This window comes from Condylostylus longicornis, unplaced genomic scaffold (assembly GCF_029603195.1).
Source record: "Condylostylus longicornis isolate FDR11 unplaced genomic scaffold, ASM2960319v2 ptg000028l, whole genome shotgun sequence".
In the NCBI taxonomy this organism is placed as follows: Eukaryota; Metazoa; Arthropoda; class Insecta; order Diptera; family Dolichopodidae; genus Condylostylus; species Condylostylus longicornis.
This window is the reverse complement of record NW_026577997.1, coordinates 1720058-1747945: the sequence shown is the minus strand read 5'-3', so window position 1 is coordinate 1747945 and position 27888 is coordinate 1720058. Positions and strand designations below refer to the sequence as shown.

Here is a 27888-nt window from a genome sequence, read left to right as displayed (position 1 = left end):
AAAATTTCGTTTTGGCAACCAGTTTTTTATTTTAGACAACAAAGTTTTGATTTCCTTGCAATATAAAAAAAAAACATTAAATCAAAATTAATTTCTTTTTTTTTCAGTTTTCTTTGGGAAAACATATAAAAAACTAATTTGCAATTTAAAAAAAATGGAAATAATACCTAAGATGACTGAAAGGGCCTCAATCTGTATTTCGGAACGGATCCAAAGAAAAAAAAATTCTCACAATAATTTAACTTAGGGAAAGAATGTAGAGAAAATAGAATTCAAGGATACTTTATTTTTCATTAAAGTTTTCCTATTTATTTTTTTCGTTTCGTTGTATCTTATTCTTTTCTATTCGAAAATTATTATTTGTAAAATAGGGAATTCGTTCGTGAGTGTTGTCTCATTTTTATACATTTTAAGCACAAGAGTGATACACGAGCGTAGTGGTCTCTGTAAAAATTACAATTTTCCATCTACACTTAGTTATACGACCTTCAGAATGGTACAAGTTAAATCCCTCACAAAAACACGTCAGCCTGAGGCGATCAAATACCTCACATCGCATTTGCAAATTAGATTATTCGTGATTTTGTTCTTATCCAGACTAATTTGACAGATATATATCTTCTGTTCTGTTCTTTAGGTACTTTATATTTTGCTTTTCAGTTTTTTTCTCTTCTTTAAGTTGAACGTAAAGAGATAACGCCCATAGTTAGAAAATTAATCAATAATTGTTGTTTCAACTATTTAGAACGAGTTATTATATTATAAAATGCGAGATCCGCGGACAGCCTTTAACATCAATTTCCCTTGGTTTTGTTTTTTTTCTTAATCGTTCAAGGAGCATATATATCCACCATTACTTTAAATTGGGCTACAAATACAAATAGAAAATTTTATCATTCAATCATAATCTTACAATATTATTTACAATTAAATTTTATTTTTGAAAATGTTCAAATTTTCCGTCTGGTCAATTCCTATTTACCTTTATATATACCCAATTAAATTTTACGGCTGATAATATGTAAATTAGTTTTTTTTTTAAATCTTTGAATTTTAGTATTTCCAATTTCTTTTTACACTTTCTAATTGTAAACTTCCTTAAATTACTCTTATTTTACCTCAAAATCATGTTTATTATTACATCAGTTTAGGTATAAAAATTTAATAGTTTTGGGATCAGTTTTATCAGCATCAAAACAATTATTACTGCCACAATATTCGATCGTTATTATTTTAACGAAATGATAGCGATATACATTATCGCTAAAAAAAAGTAAACAGGTCAAAAAAATGATGACTGTTAATTTTATCAACAAAATAGTTATTGCTATCATTTCCATTTTGTTCTCTAATTTTAATTTTTCTAAACCCTCAAGAGCATGAAAAACAAAAAATTTATTTCCATTATTTCTGAAGATCTTTTAAAATATAAAGGAAATTTTAAAATTTAATTAAGTCAATACGCATATAGAAAAAGAAATCGAGAAGTGTGTAAGGTTCTGGGTTTTAAAGTAAAAGAAAATTTTAATTCAGATTTTTTTTTGTTTTTAAACAAAAGGACAACTATATGGGAATGAAATTGTTTGCTTAAGTGTGTGTTTGTGACTTTCGTATTATAATGAAGGACAAAATAATAATAATATAATAATAATATATAGAAACTTTTTAATCTTAAGGATCATGAACAAAAGGAACATACCGCTTCATACCCCCAAAAAATAAGAAACAAATTTGTTTTTTTTTTGGTGTGTCCTTAATAGGATTAAAGATAAAAGAATTAATATAGGAAAATAAAAAAACAACCAAAAAAAAAACCTTTTTTTTAGTCGTCATGTTTCGAATTCCTTTCTTTTCAACTTATTATTGTTATTAGTTTTATTTGTTGTTCTTTTGTTTTATACACATACACATACATTACATATTTATTATAACATCCTTTTGTCATTGATTTTAACTTAAGATACATGAATTGTATTAACACAATATAAGAAAAAAATATTGTAATTGATTTACTACTAATTTATTGAGTTTTATTTGATTACAGAAGAATATACAAAAGTGTCTGTATATAATTTTGTACATACAAAATGTCTTAAGTCCACTTAGCATGAAAATTAAGTGAAGGAATAAGTTTTTTAAAGGTAAACATGAATTGTAAATGGTACTCGATAAATAGATTTCGTTAAATATTAATATTGTGTGAATTATTATAGAATTGCAAATAGCTCCAAACCGATTCGTACAAAAGTAATCCCAGAAACATTTTTAGGATTCAGGTATTAATTCCATATCCTAAAAATTGGTTCAATCTTCTGTACAGACAAATATCGGATCCCGTCTTTATTCTCTTTTAACCGTAACTTTTTTTTCATACGAGAAAATTTTTTCAGAGTTTCAAATAACCCGAATCCAAGAGTTCAGTCAAATAAATTTAAAAAAAATGTTTGTAATTACATACTTTTGATTCTAGATGTTTCCTAGCTAATTGTTAACAGGTAGGAAAATTGTATTACTTCATAAGTTTATTAAAAGAAATTTGTCCAAAATTTTAACTATTGGCTTCAACTCAAATTTTAACAACTTGAAGCTGCTAATATTTCATTTTTATAATAAAATTGTATGAGACACCTATTCCAATTTTACAACCAGCATTCTTTATTTTTTCGTTTTTGTTTTTACTTTTATATTCTTTTATGTTTTCTTGTTTATTGCAAAAAATTTTGAACCAGGGTTGTCATGTAGGTTTATCAAAAAAATAAAAAAAACTTTATGTCACAATTGATTTAATTTAGAAGTTTATAATTTTATTGTTTTCCTTTTATTGCTTCTTTTTGTGAAATCTAATTTGCACAAAAATAAATAAGTACCTACTTAATAAAAAACAAAAATTATATTTTGGAAAACACATAATTAAAATGGAAAGTTAATAAATATTTTGTTTGCCTTATTTTTTCAGTTTTTTTTTTGGTCTTAATTGAATTTCTATCCCTTTTAAGCACATTTCTAAAAAATATGAGCAAAATTTTGTATATTAGAGTGACTCTGCTCTTTTTTCTGTCGTCTCCAAGACAAAACTTCAAATCATAGGAACATAAAGCTAATAAAATTAAATAAATTAATAAAATGTTGATCAAGTGTCTATGTTGTAAAAAAAAAAACTACACAAAACGTGCCGAAATCATAACCAGTTTTCAAATTCAGTGAACGCAAAAAATAACACCTTTCTTCTAGCGTCTTAAAATTTCACTAGCAATTTTTAATACCGTTTACTGACTTGATTAGCAGTCTAATGAAACTATTATAAAATCCTTATTTGAATATGTTAAGAAGAAAATTGCTACCTCACGCGTTGCTGATTTGATCTAATACATTTTTAACTTGTTTAACTTGTTTAGAACACTTAACAAAAACCTACTTACTAATACGATCAAAACTTTACTAAGTCCTAAAAAATTTAATTTTGAACTTAATTATTAAAAGAATTTGAATCCAATTTTTGCTTTTCCAACATTTTATTATATAAAATGATGGAAAAATTTTTTTATTAAAAACTGTTACCTTCAATATGGCAAAATACACATATTGTTTAAGGATCAAGAAGTATAACATCAAAGATATTATTCTTATTATTAATAAGATATAAAATGAGTAAGCAAAATTATTTTTTGAAAACATTCTTACGAATTATAATAATAAATTAATTAATTAATTTAATTCCAAAGGAGAAAGTGCAAAGTTTATTATAAATATTTTTAAAAAAGTTCATATGAAAAATATCAAATTTTTAAAATAAGTTTGAATAAATGAATTTTAAAATATAAATTTAAATTTTAGCTCCTTTTGAAACCGAAAATTTAATTTTTGGAAATCAGAAAAATTTAAATTTATATTTTTGTTGTATTGGAAACATGAATGGGTACATGCATATAAAGTTTAAAATAAGAATAAGGTTTTTGAATCCAAATTAAAAATTTCAGAAGCTTGTCATTGAAATCACAATATATTTGAAATTCTTCTTGATATTTATTATATGTATAGGAATAAAAATATTTTAATAAAACCCTAAATTACCCAAAGATTTGAAGGCTTGGTATCACAACAACAAACCCAAATTTCTCCCCCAATTTCTTTAAAATTATTTTCCCAATTCAAAAATGTTTATTTCTGACAAAACTTTTTAATGAATTTTTTTCTCTCTGAAATAAACTTAAATTTTATTAAATGCTTATTATAAAAAATAATAAAAATATTATGCAGGTGTTACCCAGAAAAAAAAGCATTTTTCATTTCTTAATGTTTTTCCTGTTTTTCTTTTTTTACCTTCTTTAATGTCAGTTTATGTTCCTTAACAGTGATTTTTATCAAAAATAAAAAAAAAAAATGAAAATTTCCTTTTCAAATGAAAATTATCTTAAAGTTTAAAAAGGAATTTAAAGTTTACTCTTCCTGTTTCTCCTGTTCATTTCAAAAATCTATATAGTAAAGTTACACGCTTAAACAATTTTTTAAGAAACTTTTAAGAAAATAAAAAAAAAAAAAATAAGAGAATATTTAAAGAAAAAATTTTCCCTATACTTTAATTTTTCATTTGTAATGGAAAAAGAAAATTTTATAATTATATTTATATTAATTCGTATGAGTGTGTTTTGCTGTTTTTTCTCTATATTAAAATAGGAAAATTTAAAAAAAAAAATCTTTTTTTTTAACTTATTATAATAATTGATTTCATTAAGTTTTCACACATATATGAACAGAATAAAAGAAAAAATTCTTAATATTAAAATAATTGGAGAACAGAAAAAATTTCAATTCATTTTACATAACTTAAATTATATTATTTCTTTAATATGTGAACTATAACCATATTATATAAAAAAAAAGTCCATAATTACATAACTATAAGCTTATTGAATAAAATTATGTATTTGGATATCGCAAAATTGACACAATTATGGTATACTATATGGCAGAAAATTATATAGTGGTGAACAATTAACACCGTATGACACGCATATTTTTTTAGCCGCATCACTTGTTGATATTATTGAGAAGACTTTTGTCAAATTTCGGAATTGAATTTATTCAGAAAATTTCAAGATTTTTAAGTAATCACTCAAGTGATGTGTTTTGTCACTATTATGTGTTATTGCTTATAAACACTAAATGTGTTATTAATTTATTCTTAAAAGTATTCGAGAAAAATGAAATTACATTCATTTTCTAAAATATATTGGAAATACTTGCTGTAACATTGTATAGAATCAACCATCTGGGCTCGTATAACAGCTATATATAACTTTTAGTTTACAAGTCCTAAAAATAATAAAATGATTTTAATATTTTGCATTCTCTTAGTACATTTAACAACAAACATTTAACTAATTAATACTGTAAACATTATAATATATTTTATGTGGAATTATAATTTAAATTTTACCACCGTTAGGAGATTACAACACCAGCTGCTCGAAACTACTATTTTTAATTTAATAAAATTCCCAATTAATTCAAGGACTCAAATTAAAATTCAAACAAAAAAACTCTAACACATATTTGGAAGAGTATGAAATTTAATCGGAACACCAATACTTGGTGGACGCTTCAAAAAGATTTATTTTTTTCCCCAAATTCTACTACTTTTTACTTTAATAAATTGCTATTATGTGGCATCCTTTTATTTTGCATAGATTTTTTACGCTTGCTTATTCAAAAAAATAAAAAATATTTCTTTAAAATGAATTTGAAAAAAAAAAAAATTTTTTTGTTAAATTAACAATTTTTTTTTCACATTTCACAAAAATTTTTTTGCTTCGAAATATTTCTTTGTTAAAAGAAAATCATGTTATTTTAAAATCCAATTAAAATCCACCCACAAAACGAAAAAATCCTTTTTAATGTTGTACATGCATACATACATAAAAAATTTGTACACACAACAAGAAAGAACAAAACCTCTGTTTTTTTATTAAATGCAAGGATGTGAAATAACAATATTTGTATAGATGTCCTTTACTTCACGTTGTACATAATTTTCATATATGCATATATGTACATGAGTGCAAAGAGAAATAATCTTTGATCTTATATCTATAATTATAAACAGGATCATTGAACCGGTACGTTGCGAATATTGTAGTAAAATTTATTTGTTACTAGAATAAAAATTATGTTTTTAATTTTGAGAGTTTTATAGGTATAGAATAATATAATCCAGTATTTGTTGGAATTAGTTGAAATATACAAGAAGATAGTTATGTAATTGAATAGAGTGAATATATAGAGAATCATATAAGTGAAATCACTGGTATCAGCCTGGACGTCAGTTCAACCATAGATTACAATAACTGGCCCAAAAATTTTGATAAACACTGCGAAAAAGATTGCAATCCTCTGCATTTAAATGATTTAATAAAAAAAGAATAAACATTGTCTCGTTTTTTTTTCTGAAGTCAACAAGAATCTTGTACCAAAAATTAATATAAATCTACTTTAGGTACATGTAGTACGTTCATTTTCATGAAGTATCTTCAATTAGAATTAGAAGAACTCGGCACGTATATTCATTCAAAAATAATTTCATATACATATGTTTTTATTCTATGCGGTACACAATATATGTACATACATATAACTCTATATATTTTATGAGTTGATATTAAAATATCGTTATAGAAAGAATGAAAAATTCCTAACGTTTGTTTTTCACAAAAAAAAATCAAAGATAAAATATTTTTACCATAGTAAAAGAAATGAATTTAGTCTTCTTCTACCATTCTTTTGTTTCCGAGGGGGGAATATATAATGGGGTTGAAATAATTGACAGGTACACATATAGTGTACGTGATTATGTTCTTATATATCTTCTTCTTTTAACTTTTCTAGACTTTACTTTAAAAATTATATTATTACGTTTTCAGATTTTATAATTTAATTCTTATATAAAAAAAAAAAAACAAATTTCTATGCACTTGGGGATGACTTGACTTTTTTATATTTTTTTTAAAGTTTTTTTAAAAATTTTCATTAAAATCTTTAAATTCTTGAAAATTGTTGAAAAAAAAAATATGTAAATTCTCAAGTATTTACAGTACAAAGACGAAAATTTAAGAAAAAATTTTTTCGACTGTTGCATCTAAATTGTTTTTTATTTAATTATTATACTTTGGCTTGCTATCATCACTGAAATACGAACTGAATGATAAAACAAACCTAGATATTCTCATTTCATTTATCATTCATATTTCCAAATTTCAGTTTAACAAATTTTTTACTTAATTAAATTTAAAATTTTGCTATTATGCTACTATCTACTAATCTTATATGTTTAAAGATTAAAATATTTCCTTATTTAATTAAAAATATTTTCAACAAGAGATTATTTAAAATTAACTCATATTGAATAATAAATTTAAAAATTTCCTTTAGTGAATAGCTTTAGTGAGGTTCTTTCTGTTTCATATTAATTCCGACAACTATTTAAAAATCCAAAATACATACGTAATTGCAATAAAGGTATATTTGCATTCACCCAGCTACATGTCAATCAAAACTGTTTCATCAAAATATAACATCTACAATGGTCTATCGATGCGTTTCGATTTTATGTAGCATCCGTTTGACCTATTTAATCGATTAAGTTTAATGTCTAGTAGATAATCCAATTTCCATATAGGCACTTGTGTTTGTGGTTAATTTTTTTTTTGGGCATGCATTTCTTCTACAAAATTTTACTGAAACATTGCTGTGTACATACGTGTATATTTATGCACTTAAAGTCAATGTCTACATCAAAAACTTTTCTGTTATTATTATTTTGCATTTTTCTTTTCCTTTTGAAGATAGTGACGTTCATCTGATAATGAATATTGTAAGCCTGTGGAAACAATATAACACCTTCAAAAAATTTTTGAATTTTCAAAGAAAAAATATGTATCGTAAAAACCAAATTGTTTTTCTGGAACAATGAATTTTTGATAAGTGCTTAAATGGCAAGCAGTACTAAATGAAAGAACAAAATAAAAGTTAAATTCAAATTTATTGTATATAGAATACATTGCTTTAAATGAAGTATACATTAGAGCTACTTGGCTTATGAAAATTTTCTTATCATGGTGTACATCATGCCCGAATTATTAAAACTGATGAATTGGTTTTATTTATTGATGCATAAAGTAATCCCTAAGACACTAATAAAGCAGAATTTTTGGTATATTTCTTGTAAAAAGGATTTTTTTAATATTTGTATCGATGCTATTTTATTTATCTTGTGCATAGAATTGTGTAATCGAATTAATTAAAAGCAATCTTGAAAAGTCAATCAGAAAATTTTTGTGGTTAAAATTTTCATATTGACAAATTTCATTTTTGATGGTGTTCAGTTTTCTTAAACTCAATATTAGTGTGAAATTTTGTTATTTCATACTTTTTTTTACTAAAACGACGCGTTTGATGATAGCAAATTAAGCATATTTGTGGCATTTGCATTTTCTTTTTATTACAAAAACAATTGGTTTGTGCAATGTAATGCTTTATAATTAGGCAATGCGGTTTTTGTGTTAAGATGGAATATGCGTATGTTAGTGCATATTTAAATATGAGTTTATTTATATACATACAATTATCAATACTGCGTGTGTTACACTCTCAGATAGATGCACACAAAATATCCTTATGTTCACATATTTCTTTTTGTGAAATCAATAATCGGATTTTGGAATCAATATATAAATGTAATTATAAAACACTCATGTATATATGCGTTATTTTTGATGAATATCTAGCATAGCTTTTTCTGGTACGCATTCATAGGTGCTACAAGATATGTATGTAATTTTAATTATCGTTCAAATGACAAAAATTAATTTTCTACTTGATAAATTTCTTATTTCGTTACAACTTATTAAAATCATATGGTTCTTATATAGAATGCGGTGTATTATGTATTTTCACATTTCAAATTTTCCATACCAATTGTATCCAAGGTGGGTGTATTCTCATTTTTCACAAATTCTATTACATAAAATTGCATTCCAAGCAGACATACTTTCATTTTTTGTACGCAGACAGACATATTCTAACTGTCCGTTTTTTTTATAAAAATTACGTTCCAGACCGACATAGTTTCATTTTTAATACGTTTTCCATGCTATCCAAACAAACATATGTATATTTTAATTTCTAAGGTATTCATCCCTATTTTTTATTAATCTTATATTAATATTGTTTTTATTTTCTTTTTTCAGATTTGTAGCACATCTGGAATAAATTTGAATGGTATGTATATAAAAGCAATGTATGTTTTAAATTTTAACACAATATGTTAAATTCAGTTCAAAATTACAACTAAACATAGTTTAAAGATAATTTGAAATCAATTATAGCTACAATCATTCGCACGATTTTTACAGTATTTGTCAACATTGTAGGCAAAAATTTTTTAAATTAATACACCTGTGCAATTTTTTACACAAACAATTTTCTTATATATATTTTAATTTAGTTATGTTTATAAATTTCTATAGACATTATTACATTAATTGTGTAAATTATTTATTATAATTTGTTATGTAATATAATTTTCCCTCAAATTGTGCATAAATTTGTGGTTATAATTTATTAAATATGCATAAAATCTATAAAATAATTAAATTTATTTATGTAAAATAAATAACTTTACATATGTATGTAGTTAATATTTAATTATAATAAGCATTTTTAAATTTTAATTCTGTTTATTTAAATAAATTACCAATATAATTTACACAACGAAATAAAAAACACATTTTTCCGATAATTACTTTGTTATTTTTTAATAAGAAATTTAATAATATATAATAAATTTCTCTGATTACAATATTTTTTAATTTTAATAGCAGACTTAGCAAATAAGTCTGCTATGTACGAGTGACCTTATAAATTTTTCGAAAGATTCTCAAATTTCTATATAAAATTGAATTTGGAAAACAGCAAATAATAAAGTTTTTGAATCTATTTAAACTTAGACTAAGATTGGAGACTTTATAATTTTATTTTATTGACATAGTACCATGTATTATTTAAACACTATAGGATAAACTAATTATATCCAAAGTTCAGTGGACCCAGGGACGGCAAATTCAATTTGCAGTTACAATGTTTAATTAATATACGTAATGAAAAACTAACAAAATCTCTTCATGCAATTTTCAAACAATTTTTAAACATTTCCAGATTACAAAATAACATTTAATAATACGCATAATTTAGGACTCAACATTTCTTAGAAATTCATAAAAACATTATTGCTATTTCTAGATTCAGGAAATAATTTAGTACTTCTATGACTTAGCGTCACAGATCTTACATTAAATATATTTTCACATTATTTTCCCAACTTCATAAACATATTAAAATTCATATTTCTTTCTAAAATAATACTTTTTTTTCTCTGCTTCAAACAAGTATGAATAAAATTATTATTTCCACATATTTTATACACATATCATATAAAATAAATTAAAATTCCACTTACACTCTATTATTCTACTGAAATTCTATTGAAATGAAAAAAAAAAAACCGCTTTGATTGACGTAGCTTTGTTAAAAATTCTGTTTGTATTTTTTTTTTTTTTTTAAAAGAAAAGCTACAAACTCTTTTCATTCAGCGTTTTAAATTATTTCCTCTCATACTTTATTTTTTAAATAGAAAAAATAAATTATTTTTAACAAAATAAAAATTCTTATTATTATCTTATGCATAAATGAATTTTAACATTACCATATTATACTCGTATTAAAGAGAGAAAAAATTGCTTTCTTTTCAAACCCATCTACTAAATCTAACAAAATAAAAAGCACACATTTCATTAACACAAACTACCATATTTTATCGTGTGTTGCAAACACACAACACAGTTGGAATATTAAAATTATATCACGTGTTTGAAAAATTGCTAGGTGTACTCTTGAATTTCTCATACTTGTTTAATTACAATTGTTTTTTCCTTCATTATAAAATTATTTAAAATCTTGATCTATGTCTGATAAAACAAAAAAAGTTTTTAAAACAAAGGAAAAGTTACCAAAAGGATTTTATTATTTTCATTTTTAAAACTTTTTATATACTGTATGTTTGTAAAAGCTACTTATACAATGCAAAATATTATTTTGAAAAACATGTAATGAAAGCAATGAACTCAATAAATGTGAATATAAATTCCAAAGTCCAAAGACTTTTCAAATAATTAATACCACATTAACAGAGAAAAAATAAATACACATTCTCTTAATTCTACAGGAACTTAATTAAAAAGCCCTAAAATTAATTTATTTGTAGGCAAAAATTTGTATTGAATTCAATAAAATTAAAATTTAAATAACAACAAAACAGAAACTAAACAGCTTCGCTTTTTTTCATTAATTGGACTCCTGGAATATTACATAATTATATCCGGTGAACTTTAAATTTAGTTCATATCCTTTTTCTTATCTTAGAATCCTGAAATTTTATCCCTTTTTTTACAATATAATTTTTAACCAAACATATTTAGTAGCAAATATATAATTAAGCATATTCTTAAAAACAAAGTGGATTATAATTAAGAAAAAGAAAAAAAGGAAATACGAATGCAGACACAAAGAAAAACGGAACAAAAAGGGATTCTGACACCACTTAACAAACAGTCTGTAATAACACAAAAAAATTATACAAAAAAAAAAATTACGAAAAAAAAAAAAGCCCGTTAAACTGTCTTGGTCTCAAATTTTTTTTCCCCTTTTTATTTTCTCATTTTTCCCCATAAATGTATTAAACTTATCCAACTAATTCAAGTTATATTTTCAAGGTTCGGTTTATCCAGATGGCAAATTTTACTAAAAAAAAAATTATAGCCAACTTCAAAGCAAAGGGAAGAGTAAAAAAAAAATATGATTTATGCGACTTAAAAATTAAATCAAAACCTGTTAAAAAAAAGAAACCCTCACAAAAATGGCTATTATTTTTTATTGTATAGACCATTTTTATAGCTTTCTACTTTTTTTTCTATTAATTTTTTTGATATTTTTTTCTTTACCTTAAATAAACGTATAATTTAATATTATTTTGACCCAAATTTGTGCTCAATATAAAAATGTACATTTTAAAAATAGAAAATTGAAAGGCCTTTGATAGTATTTGAAGGAAAATTAAATTAAAATTTTCTATCAGGTCATATCGAAAAGTTTCTATTATTTGAAATAATGCAAGTAACACAATTAAATTGCGATCATTGCAAGAAACCGGCCTACAGTCAGTAACACCTAGAGTCGCTTCTGCCATAAAATGTATGTAATTGTCCAAAAACCTGCGAATATTTTCAATATTTCATTAGATAACCAATTTAAATAAACCCTAAACATACTTCAATATTGTATTCTTAATATAAATATAGAAAAGATTTAATTGCTTAGCGATACTTTGATTTAATTTATAAAATAAAATTTAAATTGTTTTACTTCGAACTCATTTCTTTCAATTTTAAAATCAACCTCAATCCGACAAAAGTTTAGATCTTATAGAAAATAGAAGACTCGTTGATTTCATCGAAGCTCACAGAACTGAAAATTTATTGTTACATTTATTACATTTTTTTTAATATCTGAAATTTTTATAAAGCCATTGTTGGTAAAGTATCATCTTATTGTATTTTGGATAAAAAAAAATTGTCCACATCAACGAGGCAGCTAAAAATAGAATGAATAAGTAAACGCAGGATAAAAAATAAATAAATTCGCCTAATTTTATACTATGGAACTTTAAGCTTTTTTCAACAATTTTTTTTTTATAATAAATCACATTTTATATTGAAGATTAAAGGACAGGTAGAAGAGTGAAGAGAATTGAACATCTAAAAATCTAGTTAATCTCTTTGAGTCTGTAACAATTTAACTTTTTCAATTCAATTTTTTTCTCTCTCATTTAATTCGTATGTAAATTCTAAGGCTTCAATTTTATATGTTATTCATATAACGACCTCATTTTTGTCGCGACATTAATATTTTTTATGCTTTAATTTTGTGAAAAAGTAGAAAATGTTTTTTTTTTTAAAATAAAATAGTTTCATATTTCTATAACACTGGGGGTTTTTGAGATCAAATGAATGTATATGCTAATTCCGATCATTCGGCAGGTATATTCTATGTTTGGGAATAGTCGGTTTTTAATAATCAGCGCAAACTCTTATTTAAAATATCCTTGAAAAAATCAGATTTCTATATAAGCATTTTATATTATAAACGCTCATAAAATTCAACTCTCTTATTCTTCGTTTTCGATCTTTTGTAGCTGAAACATGGTTTGAAAATCTAAAAAGAAATATACAAAAAAAATATTTTTCCCATAACAAATGGATGAACTGTACATCTACAACAGTTCACATTCAAGATAACAACAAAAAGTAGGTGCCCCTACCCCGATATTTTTAATTCTTTACGCACATTTTTGCTATCCAAATACTGAAAATACCCTGTATATGTATTAAATAACAACATTCTAGTATAAATAGAACTTTAAAATGTTTAGCTTTCGCATTCAAACATATTATGTAAGCATCACTTATGCATATAAAGCGAGTATAAATTTTTAGTATTGTTCCTATATTCACAGTACATATATAGTTTCCCTAAATCACATATTTTAAGGCACAAATTGAAATAACAAACTATATAGTGTAGTTGGAGTTAATTTTTATTTTTTTATGCATAGTTAAAAACTACATAGGTATTGTACCCATATTATGAATTTAAAATGAATAAAAATTTTGACATATAGAAAAAAGGAAAAAAACACAGGTTTGTTTTGCGAAAACAAAAAAAAAAACCTCTTTTTTTTTTCAAATCCTTTCTATGTCCTATTTTACAATAAAAAAAGCAAATATTTTTATTCTTTGTTATTCAAACATAATAAATGTATGTATGTAAATTTTATATTTTATACAAATCATTCGAATATAAATGAAATGAATAAATTAAAATAAAATTTAAAATTTAAATTGCAAAAAAAAAAATTCATTATTCAATGTGTTTAAAGCTTAGAAAAATTTAGAAATGATATAAAATAAATTTTTAGAAAAATAAAGCTAAAAATTGCTTTAAAAAATGTACACACATTGTAATTAAGCAAACAATATATAAAATGAGGTTAAATGTGCGTTCAATTATCAACCTCATGAATATTTAAAAATCCTTTATCATTTTTAAGCTTGTTAAAACAAAATAAAGGACACAAACTATTTATTATTTTAGAATGAGATCATGGAAAACTATATGGAATGCATATCTTAAGGGAAAACTAGCAATTTAATTTAGTAAAGGCAGGTATTTAAGGAATTTTAAAATTTCTTTGACATTGATCTTTTGTGTTGAAATATTAGTGAGTTATCACAAAATTGTGTTAATTCTGTTAATTACTTAAAAATAACATTACACTATGTATGAAAAGGTTATGCATATTTTAAACAATAATATTTATTAGCATTAATTATTAATCGAAAATTATTTTAATTCAAAAATATTAACGATTAATAATTTAAAATTAAAATAAAAATTGTTGAAAAAACTTAATAGCAAATCGTGATTACCTGAGTCACTCTATTAATCTATGAAATTATTTCAGAAATTTAAGAACATTTAGTAATTTCTAATTATAATAAAAGTATATTGTGACTGAATTATAGAAGAGATAGAATTCTTTTCCAAAAATCAAAAAACTTTCATGGTTCAATGTTGGAATTTTTCAAATAAAAAATGCTGACCCCAAAGTTTTAATTTCTCGATCTCTAACAATCTAAAATAAAAAAAATAAGATTACATTAATGCAATTTTGTATAAAATATTTCTATAGCAAAAAAAAATCTAAATAATTTTTCGTTTAACTGTAAATATTCAATAAAATAAGAAACAAAGTACAGTTTAACAACAAAATTTGCCATAAGTTATAAATCTAATTTATTCTTCAGTGTTGCGTTTGTTAGTGCATTCTATTCCAATTATTCTGCTATTTGTTCTTAAACATTGTATTGTATTGGATTCTAAAACAAAAAAAAAATGAAACTGAACAAACAAATATTCGGTGGTCCTTTTGACCTTTCAAGGAATTTTATATTATTCAATTGCTTTAGTCCATCTATCTCTTTCGGTCTCCGAAATTTTCTATATATCGGTTCAATTTATTCCACTTTTTGTTTATTTTTTTTTTTTACTTTTTTAATAGAAAAGGATGTTTATTTTTTTGCAACAACAGTAAAACATAAAATTAAGATGAAAAAAAAAAGTATTTTAAAATTTCATCATAATATTATTTAAGGATATGACCTGCATTTCTAAACGAAGCGAAGACTCTTTTTTTTATTGTTATTTGGATTTTTTTTTTGTTTTTTTTTTTGTAATTTTCTGGTTGAAAACTCATAAAGAAAAAAGAATAAGTGGTACGGAAATAGTAAGTGATGACCTGACCTGATTTTTAAATTGCATTTAATATCCATATAAAAGCGGGTAATATAGATTTAAAGCTAGAAAATAACATAATTTTCAATTTCACCTTGAATAAATTTAAAGTACAGCAAAAAATGAGATTATCTAGTTATGAAAGGAAATCCTTTTTTTAATAAGAATTACTTGTAATATAAAAAGCGTAAACTATATATAAAATTCAGTCTTACCTTGATATCTTTTAGGAATATCATTGAAATTTTTTAAAATTTGTCTAGTCTATAATAGTTTTTCAATTTTGCGTTGCAATTCATTATTAAAACTATACTGTGCAAAATTAAACTCGTTTTGGCAAAATTATAAACGTTTCCTATATTTTACCGGAATAAAAGTACGTTGTGTTCTAGAATTTCTTCAATATTTTATTTGAAAAAAAAAAAAATAATTAAAGTATATTCAATATCACTTGTTGGAATTTTTGCGACCACAACAAGAACAACAATGCCAATTAAATCCATTATTTCCTTTAGACTCGGGAGTTCTTTTCCTATTAGAATAAACAGAAATTCAGTTTATAAACGAAAGTGAGGCAAAATAATGAGTTGCAAATCATTACATCATAACAAAAATTCAATTTCACAGTATTAAAAATTCATATTCTCCTTTATCAGTCGAACTAGAAAAGTTAGATTACTCTAAATGGAAAGTAACAGTTTAAGGTTATTATACTTAACTGATGAAATGTTAAGTTTAAGTTTTTTAAAATATCACAAACTAATTCCTAACTCAATATTTTTTTTCTATATAAAAATAATATTAGATAATTAATTTTCCTTTTACAAAGTTTTATTGATTATCAATAGCTCTTTGGTAATCTCTTACAACCTTTTAAAATTTGCACTTTAAATTTAATTTAAATTGAATTAATTAATGAAAATTATTGTTTATCTTTTATTTTTACTGACATAATTATAGAAATATTTCATATATAAGTCAAATTAAGTCGCCTTTTTAAGGATTACAAATAATATTAGCTCTTTAATTTGAAAAGATTCTAATACTCTTATAATATAGTATATAAATAAAAACAATACTTAATCTTTATAGGGATAATTAATTTTTACTATCATAAATTATAAATTTTTTTTTAACTAAATAATAAGAGTATTAAACTTAATATATAAATGAACTTTTGATCATGTCCTCGAATATAATTAAACTTCATTAAAGCAATTTTATGTGCGAATACGAAAGTAAAAAAAAAAGTTTTTTCTTCTGCTGCTTCTATTTTTTTTTTCTTCAACCTATTAAAAATTATAGTAATTCGTTTCAAAGTGATTCATTGTTATAAAAATTTTCTTTTTACTATAATTTTAATGCCTTTCCATATAATAATGTTGTAGAATTAAGTGAAGAGTGAGTCCTTGAGACAAAAATTTTTTACTTAAAACAAAAATTATTAATACACGTTTATAATTTTCCTTTTTACTATTATTTTTCTTTTTCTTTTTTTTAAATACTCTAAAATAAACGTTGTATAAATTAATATTTTATATAATATTATGAATATATCATTATAATTATATTGCCTTTGTAGTTAATGATCCATTAAGTTTCCATATTATAAATGATAAAAAATTACACATTAAATGCATATTATGTGATTGAAATACGCGCTTACATAAGTCCATTATAAAATACTTACTAATTATGTAAGAATTATAAGACTCTTCAAAAGAAAAACAAAAAAAAATGGTAAAAAATTAAATTAAAAGGATCCTCCGCACAGGTTCACAATTTTTTCAAAGTAAAAAATGAAAATTTTTTTGAAGTAGTTTTTATTTCATTCCGTGAAATGAAGTGGCTTCTGAGATACACTATTCATTAATAGTGTTTTAAAGGAAATTTGGTGAGTTGTTTTTAAGTAAAAAAAGTTGTGTTCAATGAAAATGACTACTCTTTTTAAAAATATTCTCTGTTCGAAATTAATTAACATTTTTCAATGAAATTTATAACTTTCGGATAGGAATGGTGAATAAAACAAAATATTGAAAATATAAAATGGGTAGAAATCATTTTTGTTCAATAATAAATAAAATTGAATTTTGCTCATCAAGTTGGAGAGCAAATGGCGAAAGCAAGTAATTAAAATGTGGGTATAGTGTGGTCAGTTAATGAGGCAAAATTATTTATTATTTAAAGATTCTTGCAAACTGATTTATTTCACTTTGTTTTTTTTTTAGAGAAAAACTCTATTCAACTATTTGAATTGATTTAATATTTGGGCTTGCCAAAATAATCTGTCCATCTTTTAATCTCCATATTCCTCAAAAGCGCAAGTATTGCTGGTAATTTTAAATAAAATATAAATTTCCGGCAATAACGAAGCAATCCAAATTATTATCGAAACCGGTCTAAAATGTTTTGTAGTATTTCCAGTTGAAATTATCATAACCCCTAAAATTTATGTTATTTTAATTTAATATTGCATATCTTTTGATAGAATTTTAATTAAATTATTTATGTAAAACTTCATATATACTTTTTCGTTTTGTCACATTCCACATTCTTATTTTTTCTTTTGCATTCAACGTGAAATTTATAAAAAAATTTTTGAAAAAAATTTTTTTTTTTAATTTCAATGAATAATTCCTTCTTTTTATTATTTTTTTTTTTAATCTTTTTTTCATATTTTTATTACACCTCAAAGACATTTTAATAATTTCTTTGTCACGTTTTCTTTATATTTATTTTGAAGTTAATAAAAATTAATGATTAAAAATTAAAAAAAAAATAAAAAGAAAAAAAATTCAACATCATTTACGATTCATAACTTCTTGCGTCATTCATTTTACAACCGCATGTGAGTATATCTACTGTTATGAATGCGAATAGCATTATTATGTAATTTATAATTATTATGACAGAAGATATGCATATTAAGTTTTATTTTGTCCATTTATAATGTTAATTTTTTTTTTTTGAATGAGTTTTAATAATAAAATTTTAAACATTTCACATTTGCGATATAGACTTCGTTAGAGGCTTGGAATTGAGAGTAGAGTGTTAAAAAATACTGAAAAGGTGTGTAATTAATGCTAAGTATTGAAAATTTTTTCTTGAATCAAATTTAATAAATAGCTTATTTTATAATTTTTATATTTAATTTATTTTAAAATCCAAATTTAATGATTTTTACTAAATAACAATTCTCATTTTGAATTATTGTAAATTTACCGAATATTTTTGTATTTGAGTAACTAAAAAATACCAAGTTATAAAAGCATATACATATTCTCTATCATTATTATAAATTTTAAAATTCAAATTCTTATTTTCTTAAAGTATAAATAATTTATTATAATAAGAATTTTAGCGGATAAGGTTGATGTTTAATTTCATTCGTGTAAGGTACGCATACCCCAGAATTTATGTAAAAGTCAACTTATTTTTCTTTGGTTGCTTTTTTTTAATAATTTTATTTTAATAATAAAAGCAGTTTGTTTTTTTTTCTCTCTTACCAAAAATTACAAAAATAATCGTCATTTTCCATCATATTTCCAACAATAAATGACAACATAATAAAAAAAAAAGAACAAGAAGAAAATTTTGCCAAAGTTGAGGGAAGAAAATTATACTTCTAAGGTGCTATAAAAGGATATTTTTTAATAGATTTTAATAAAAATAAAGATTTTTATATTCTAACTTTATTTTTTCTCTTTAAGCGTTATATAATAACAAAAAATACATAATACAATATACTGATGGAAATGATTTTCAAGCTAAGAAAATTTTATATAAAAAAAGCAAAAGAATAAGAAAAAAGAAGAGAAAAGAAAACACAAAAAAAAAAATATATGAAAATTTTTCTTTTCTTCTTTTGTTCTCAGTTTTTAATGGGAAATTTACTTTCTTCACATCATAATTCACTTACTTACACATTGACATCATAATTATACTTTTATACAATTTTAAATTTAATGTTATGTGAAAATAACTTTTTTTTTTCTTTGACAATAAAATGAGTTTTCTTTTTTTTATGGAAATCATTTTCATATAAATAGTTCGAAATTCTTTACATTTGATTCTTTCATTAGTTAATTGAATTTTTTTTTAAATTAAATTTAAATTTTAAATAAAAAAAATTCCTAAAAAAATGAATTGGAAATGAATTCGGCTTTGTTAGTTTTATAACAGTATATACATAACGTTATTAAATAAAAGTAAAGGTTTCATTTCAGAAATGATTTTCGACAATTCGGAAGAATAATGTAAGGTTTTGCCATCTCTAATAATTCTGCCACAAAATACAAAATTTGTTAACAGAAAATTAATAATTAACAAGCTAAACAAGTTAAATAGAAACTAATCATTAACATGTTTGTTCCATTCAAAATCACAAACAAGACCAAATTAAACTTAACAATAGACTAGGAAAAGGACAAGGAAGTCTAGTGTCACGGAACACAGGAAATTATTTGAATTTTGATTATCATAACACAACTCATTGTTATAATATAAGAAAATAAAATAATTAGTATTAAGAATTACAACTCTTCAAGTAAACTGAATTTCATACTAATTTCACAAATTTTTAATATACAACAAAACCAAATTAATAATAATACCATTAAATTTATTTTTATAACAATGAACTAGAAAACTTTTTAGTTTTAAAACTTAATTTGGTACATAGTTCTTTGAAATTGATAATTTTACTTAGTAATAAAAAATTGTAAAAAAAATTATTGGTCTTTAAAGGGAGGACATTTTCCATTAATTAATTTAATAACATATGAACTGCTGTTAAATGAATGTTTTTTATTATACAAACGAATGGAGATGAGGTAAAAAGTTGAAAATAAAAGAAAATTTAAATTTTTTTATTTATTTCGGAATATAGGTAACTTAAGCCAAAATTTTGTATATTAACATTAGTTTTCTAACTGTGGTGGTATAAATTGGTGAAGAAAAATTCATTTTTTCTTAATTAAAATTGCAATAAGTTCCAAAAATAATGGCAGTTTTTTAATTTTGTTAGATTAATACTGTTGAATTAATTGGTTGACAATGCTATGTGCAAAAAAAAAAATAAATATAAGCCGTTTAATATTAATGGTCTCTTCCATGTAAAAAAAAAAAAGCAATGTACAAAAATATGTTGCGGTAATTTAATAACTTCAGCACGAATTTTCTTTAACTTTTAATTAATTTTTTTCAATTAATGAATTTCTTATTGAAATTTTGTAAAATCTACTGGTCGCTGAGGTCAGATATTTTTTTTTTCTACTTCTAATTTCAAAATATTTGAGTTGTGTTAAAATTTGTAACAAATTCTAATTAAAAAAAGGGAGAATTCTAGATCAGAATGAAAATCAAAATATCATTAGAAGCAACTGCTAGTTTTTTGGTCCAGTGAACTTTAGAACATGAACGATTTTCCAAAAACACACCACAATTTATTACTGTATCTTAATTCCAGATTACTACCCAAAGAAAAGACCTAAAATTAGAAAAAGCAAGTTGAAAAAATCTCACAATTTGTATACTGAAAATTTTTACTAAATCGTTTTATTCGCTACACATATACCTTTTTCATTCAGTTTTGGTTCTTATATAACATTTATGACTTTGTTTTTTCATCACAATATTTAATTTTTATTTCAAATACTCTAGCACTCATAATATAATGTTTGTACATTGTAGAACATAATTCACAAGAGTATAATATATAAAATTCAAGTGGCTTAATACCTCTTGATCCTGAAAGGAGAGTACAAGTTTTATTTTCTGTTTTATTATATAATTTCACCTTATATCTTAATATTATATGAAAACTTATGGTTATCATAATAGAATAAGTAATAAAATCACGGGTTATATTTAATTTATATAATATTTTATAGTGTACATAGGATACTTCTTTATATATAAAGTAGTAGCATTATGATAGTTGATTTCATGATTATACAAATTGTACGTATATATATAGTTACATAAGACAGTAAATGAACACACATTTATTTTTTTGGGAAAACGTGGAACGTGAAAAAAAAACTATGACAAAATATTTTTAATAAAACTGGTACTAATACACTGACAGAATGGACCACAGAATATATGTATATAAAATTTATTATTTTTAAAGGTTTCATTTTTATTAACACACATTTCATAGTATACGCGTGGCATGATTTCATTTTATTATCCAGATTATAATAGTAATATGTACGAGTATTACATAGAGAAAGTATTTTAATGAAAATTTGTGCATTCAATTATTCATAATAAAGTTAAATGATTACAAGTAGATTCGAGTGAGGAATTTCTAAAATAGTGAACAATGAATAATATTTTAATAAAACGGATTATTTTCAATTTGTTTTATTAAATTTAAAAAAAAAGATTGTGGCAAGCATAATGGTGAAAATTTCAAAAAAAATTTCAAAATTATTTAATTTACATATTTTAGTTTGCAAATACTATGTAAGTATACTGTTCGAACTATTTATTATATTATAGGATTAATTTGTGTAAGATCCTTATTTGATAGAGTTGAAAATTACAATCAAAGCCAAATTTTGTTTTATATATAAATTGTTCTGTGCAAAATAACATCAACGGCGAATAAAATGTATTTCACTTAATAAATTTTCTACAGTGAACATGACCTTCCCATTTCTCTATCAATACATCGCATTCAATTACGAATCACAAATTTAAAATTGTAGCTTTAGTACAATTCGATATTGTAAAAAAAAACCTTCCCTTTGAGATATTCTGTTCCATTGTGTCGTTTGACAAGCCTTAAAGATGCACGGACAATTGCTATTTAAAATAGCTAAACTAAATGCAACCTCGCATCTCATTTTACATAGAACCCATAGTTTTCTGTAGGGTAAATTATTTTATTTTACTTTTTTATAGGTACCTATTTTGGTAACATATTTTAGTAATTTTGATAACAAACCAGTAAGGTGCCACATACATTCATAATTTTTCATAAAGAGCAATTTGTAATCAAAAATGCTCTTTCATCCTTTTACATTTAACTCTTATGTTCTTATTTTCAATATAAAAAGAGTTGATTTTTTATGAATTTCGGTGTTGGTTTTCGTCTTTTCTCTTGTTTCTGTTTTTTTAGGTTGATTAAAGTATTTCCTTTGAACTTTTAGCGCATAAAGTAGTAACATGTAAATATTTTTTTTTTGTTTTTTGGAGAAGAACTCATTTCTTTATAAAACATACTTAAATGTTATACGAATGCAATAATATCCTTGGATTTTTATGTCCCTATAACTAACTACCCACATATGTTTCATACATGATAGGAAGTGAAAATGTATATATTATATAAGAATAAAAAAAAAAATGAGGTTATTAATATATTATGAAACTTTTTGACTGTGTTATCATTGAACATATTATACAAAAGAATGGCAGCATTTCATTATATCAATTTAAACATTATTTTATATACCTAATACACGATACCTCCTTACATTCTTAACGTTGTTTTATGTACATATATATTTTAATGATTTCATATTATATACGTTATATTACACAATATGTTTTGTACTTTTTAAATTGTATGGGAAATCATACACCCATCGCATTTTATATGCAACAAAATATATAGAATGACAGAAGAAAATCTTGAATTACAATTTTTATACATTTTGACGCTTGAAATGATTCAACAAAATAAGAAAAAGGAGAATAGGAAAATATAATTTACGAAAAGTAAACCGATTTAAATAATGTAGTTAAACCATAAATTGATAAGATACCAGAAAAATCAAAGATTAAACAAGTTCAAAATTCAAACAATCAAACATGTTCAAAGAATTAAACAAGTTCACCATAAATTATGGTGAATTGCAATGTGAATAAGAATCTACTACAACTTCTTTTTAGAAATTAATCCTTTAGACTTGCTCAAAATGGAAACTAGATCTAGCTAGCTCCAATTCAAATTATGTGATGTCATCCACATTTCTCTTTCTGTTTGCTCAATCTCCAGCACTTTCTCAACATAAGGGAATTATCATTAATTCCTTGAGATATGTCTGGATACATAAATAGACCTGGGATAATATAGATAAAGCGTATATGATAGCCACAATTCTCACAGGGTTCCTCTTGTCTTTCCTTCCTTCGAAGGAGATCGTTCTGACTTTCATATTTCGGGTGGTTTGCTTTAAGTACTATTCTACACACATGGACCCCTGCCAGTCTTCGGATGGACAACTTTACTGCTAAAAATAAAAATAACTAAAACACAATCTGTAGATAAGAATTTTTTAGATTAGGAAAAAACTGTGATGAGATTATAATTAAATGAAGAAGTAGTGAAAAAATGGAACCTTGAGAATTATTTCTTTTCAACAATCAAAACTTTTTTCTTTCTTTTTTACAGTGAAAATATTTTATATGCGTGCACCTATACAGCATTGTGATACCTTTCTAAAGTATTTAAATATTTAAAAAAATTCCTATATATTTTATTATATAAATAATAAAAAAAGGATCATTCTTTACTCTCCCAAACAAAAATATAAGGAAAAAACAAAATAAAAGCAGAATGATTTGAGAAAAAAAACAACAAAACAAGAAGATGTAGTTGAAGAGTAAAAGGATAATGATATGGAAATATTTGATATGGTGCGGAAATTGGATGAATTCTTTAAATTCATATGCTTACATTTTTTTTCTTTCACTCTTGAATACAAAACAAAACGGTTATATAAATGTACAACACATAAGCCTACAGAATATAGGTGTATATAAAACGAAATAATAGTAATGAAAAACAAAATATACAACGCAAACACAGTAAAGGAACAGTAAAAATGTAAGTACAGTTACGCGGAAGTTTGATATGAAGGTTATTTTTCTTGGTTTTCCTCTCGATTTTTTTATGTTTTTTTTTTTCTGTTTTGTTCACATATCAAAGATTATAATATACGAGAGTAAATATACGCGATTTTGTGATTTATTACGTTAAAAAAAGTATATAATATTCATTGTATACTATATAACTACATAACGTATTTAGGTGTGTACATGAATATTTTACGTACATTTTATCAGAATAAAATAATAATAATAAAGCCTTTTCGCAGGTATTATTAACTCTGTGATGAGGAAATGAAGGTTTGGTATGAGTAATTTTCTTATATACACACAATACAAAAATATTATGGAAATTTTACTCGAAATATTATTATGTGTGTAAGGATTCATATATAAATATATGTGTTCATGTATATAATATAAAAAATTATATGTTATATGTATACTTTTTGAAAAGGAGCGACCTTAAAATTAAATTATTTTTTAACATTAAAATATTGCGGGAAGAAGAAATTAAGTTACCAATTGTACAAAAATCCCTTGTTTGCTGATTGCACATAAAACATTATGAACTTATATTTAAATAAATTATTTTTTTGCTCTTTTTTCGCTCGAAATTATTACCGAGGGGTAGTTTTCCAGTATTGTGTAATTTAAGAACTTTAATTTCAATCTTAATGTAAAATTTTAGTAATTTTTCGAAATACGCTTTTGCAATTATGATTATCATTAAATTTGCAATTTTACACTTAACTTGAAATTTTTTTTTCTTCAATTACAAAATCTTATTTACAAATTACAAAATAAAATTTTATTCGAATCTTTCAATAAAATAAAATTTTCAGACAATTGGGTTTCTTGTTCTGTAATTTTCATTTTAATCATCTTTTAATATTTTCGTACAAAATACACAAAAATGAAACCAAACCTCCAAATTGAAAACGATATTTTGCTTACTTATTAAAATTATTTCATAATGTAAAATCGGCAATCATAAATGGAAATTATTTTTGCATTTCTTTTTTTTTGTAATAAGGAAAAATGTTAAAAATAATTTACAAAAATTCCCCGTTTAAATTCCTGAACTAATGACACTTCATGTTTAATATGAACCTTTAGTTCACGCATATTATATATGCGAAATTGTATGTATAAAACATACCCATAATGTATATTTTTTTAATAAACGCTACCATGATGATGAGTAATGAACTTTCCAAAAATATATACATGCATATATGTATGTACTTATTTAATAATATTCACATATTATGTATATATTTACATACAAACAATATTCACATTTAATACATTTTAAGAAATTTTAAATGAGGTGAAAAGAATTTTCAAGTGAAATAAACTTATGAATTATTTAAAACGTTATTATATTAAGGTGCTACCAACGTACATACAACTTATGTACATATAGTCAATATGAGGCTACATATCTACATGTAATAGTAAAAATTACAATATCCTTATAGTAATATAAAGGACAGAATGTAATAAGTTTTTCATTTAATTTTAAAGGATAGTTAATTTTAAATTCCACATTTATAATAATAATTGTGTTTAACCCCTGTATGTGAATATAAATTCAATTTTATTAAATCATATAATATGTAGTGTATAATTTATCTTAACTAAATATAACAAATCGCAATTGAGCTTGAGTTTGAAGAAAATTTCCAAGATCTCTTTAGAAAGTAGTCAGAGTTGAATTCAAATTCTTAGCCGAGTTAGAATCAAGTCGAAATCGAATTTCATTCTTAAATACAATCAGATTCCAAATTCCTCAAATTTTACAGCCAACATGGAAAAAACTGTTTTGAAATATTAACTACATCTTTTACTAAGATCTTAGCTTAATATTGACACTGACAATAAAAGGGCTATGTCACAACGATATGGTTAAAACGTTAGCACTTAATTATACTACGATAATATGCGTACATAAAAAATTCTTGAATAATACATACTTTATTACAACAAAGTACACTTTATTACAGCAAAATAAAAAATTCAGAATGTGTGCATATTATATTATAATAAATATGTGAATATACTTCTACCGATATATTCGCCATAACGTATGCATTAATATAATGAAGTCATTAAGAATTAAATTTAATGTGAAATGAAGTAAAATTTAAGGCCGCAATTCTTTGATAAACTCAAACATTTTATTCTTAATTATATACTGGAATTTTCCATATAATCAAAAGAAAAGAAAAAAAAAATAATATTTTTCTTTATTATTTTTATTTTCCTTCTTATATACACTTAATTATATTAAATTTACTTTGAGAATTTAAATGATTAAAATTAATTTCTTAACTATTTCCTTTCTTTCCTTGTTATTTTGTTAAATGAAACTCATTATATATGAGGTTTTTAAATATAAAATATTTTTAAAATACTCGTTCTGTTTTAATATAAAATATTGTTCATTAATAAAATTTTAAGGTTATAAAATATTTCATTTCTCACAAACGGTGAAAGTATGTTGTTTAATTTAACCGATTTCTTAATCAGTTTATAACATTAAAATTTTTAAGCTTATAATATCTACTTAGGCAAAAATTGCAACCCAATATTTATTTTTATGTCTAGAATGAAAAATGGAGGTTTTGTATTTTAATGGATCTATCGTATCCCTTGACAAATTTAATATTTCGCAAAAAGATCTTGCAATATTCAATAAAAAAATTTATGATTAACTAAAAATTTTTTTTACAAATGTTCGTACCTCTTAGGTAACACAATTCTAGGCCAAAATTCTTGAATGAATTGATTTCTTTGCTCAGTTTGAAACTTCTTTTCATAATTTTGTGAGTTTATGTTGTGAAAACATTGGAAAAATTGGTGTTACATTCAAATAATTGTTAACTTATTGCACTTTTTATGTTCACAAAATTTTGATAATAACTATCCTAAAAATTAGACTTAAAAATTACCGATTCTTATCTTTTCGAATTTTATTATAATAGTTATTATTTAATGATACTGTAATATTAACTTGAATACGTGTATAATGTGTAATGACAGTAACAAAGTGATATGTTATTTTTTATTATAAATATTACTATATGAAAAAAATGAATAAAATTAATGATGCTTGGATCATTTATAATGTATTATAACCATAATAACTTTATATGTATACATAAACTGAAATATAATATTAAAAGCTATAATAATTATTTAAGTTAATCCTTTATTACTTATTCATATAATATCCTTTCTATCATTATTATTATTATTGCTACTATTATTATTATTATTATTTTTGTTATAGTCAAAGCATTCCTTAAGAATAAAAATAAACAAAAAATTGTTATACATAGTTAAGAAGATTTAAATAAATTAATTGTATTTTATTTCAGATTAAAATTAAATAATGAATAATATATATGTTTTGACATAATTAGTTAATAATATTATCAATAATGGATTCTTATATAAAAATATATAATAAATATAGGGTATTATTATATAATAAATAATTAATATACGTTGTAATAAATTAAAAATAATATATTTGTTATGTATAAGGAAAAGGATTACAAAATTTAAATTAAATTT

The 27888-nt window shown here is 23.2% G+C and overlaps 2 long non-coding RNA genes across 2 annotated transcripts in view; one reads left to right on the top strand and one right to left on the bottom strand.

Moving 5' to 3' along the window:
- LOC129607622 (uncharacterized) overlaps positions 1-9364 on the top strand; it is a 183482-nt gene extending 174118 nt beyond the window's left edge. Inside the window, exon 4 of the long non-coding RNA XR_008696824.1 lies at positions 9243-9364. This is a non-coding gene — a long non-coding RNA (uncharacterized LOC129607622). The remainder of the gene's footprint in view (positions 1-9242) is intronic.
- LOC129607623 (uncharacterized) overlaps positions 1-27888 on the bottom strand; it is a 100517-nt gene that overhangs the window by 43480 nt on the left and 29149 nt on the right. The gene's annotated exons all lie outside the window — the stretch shown is intronic.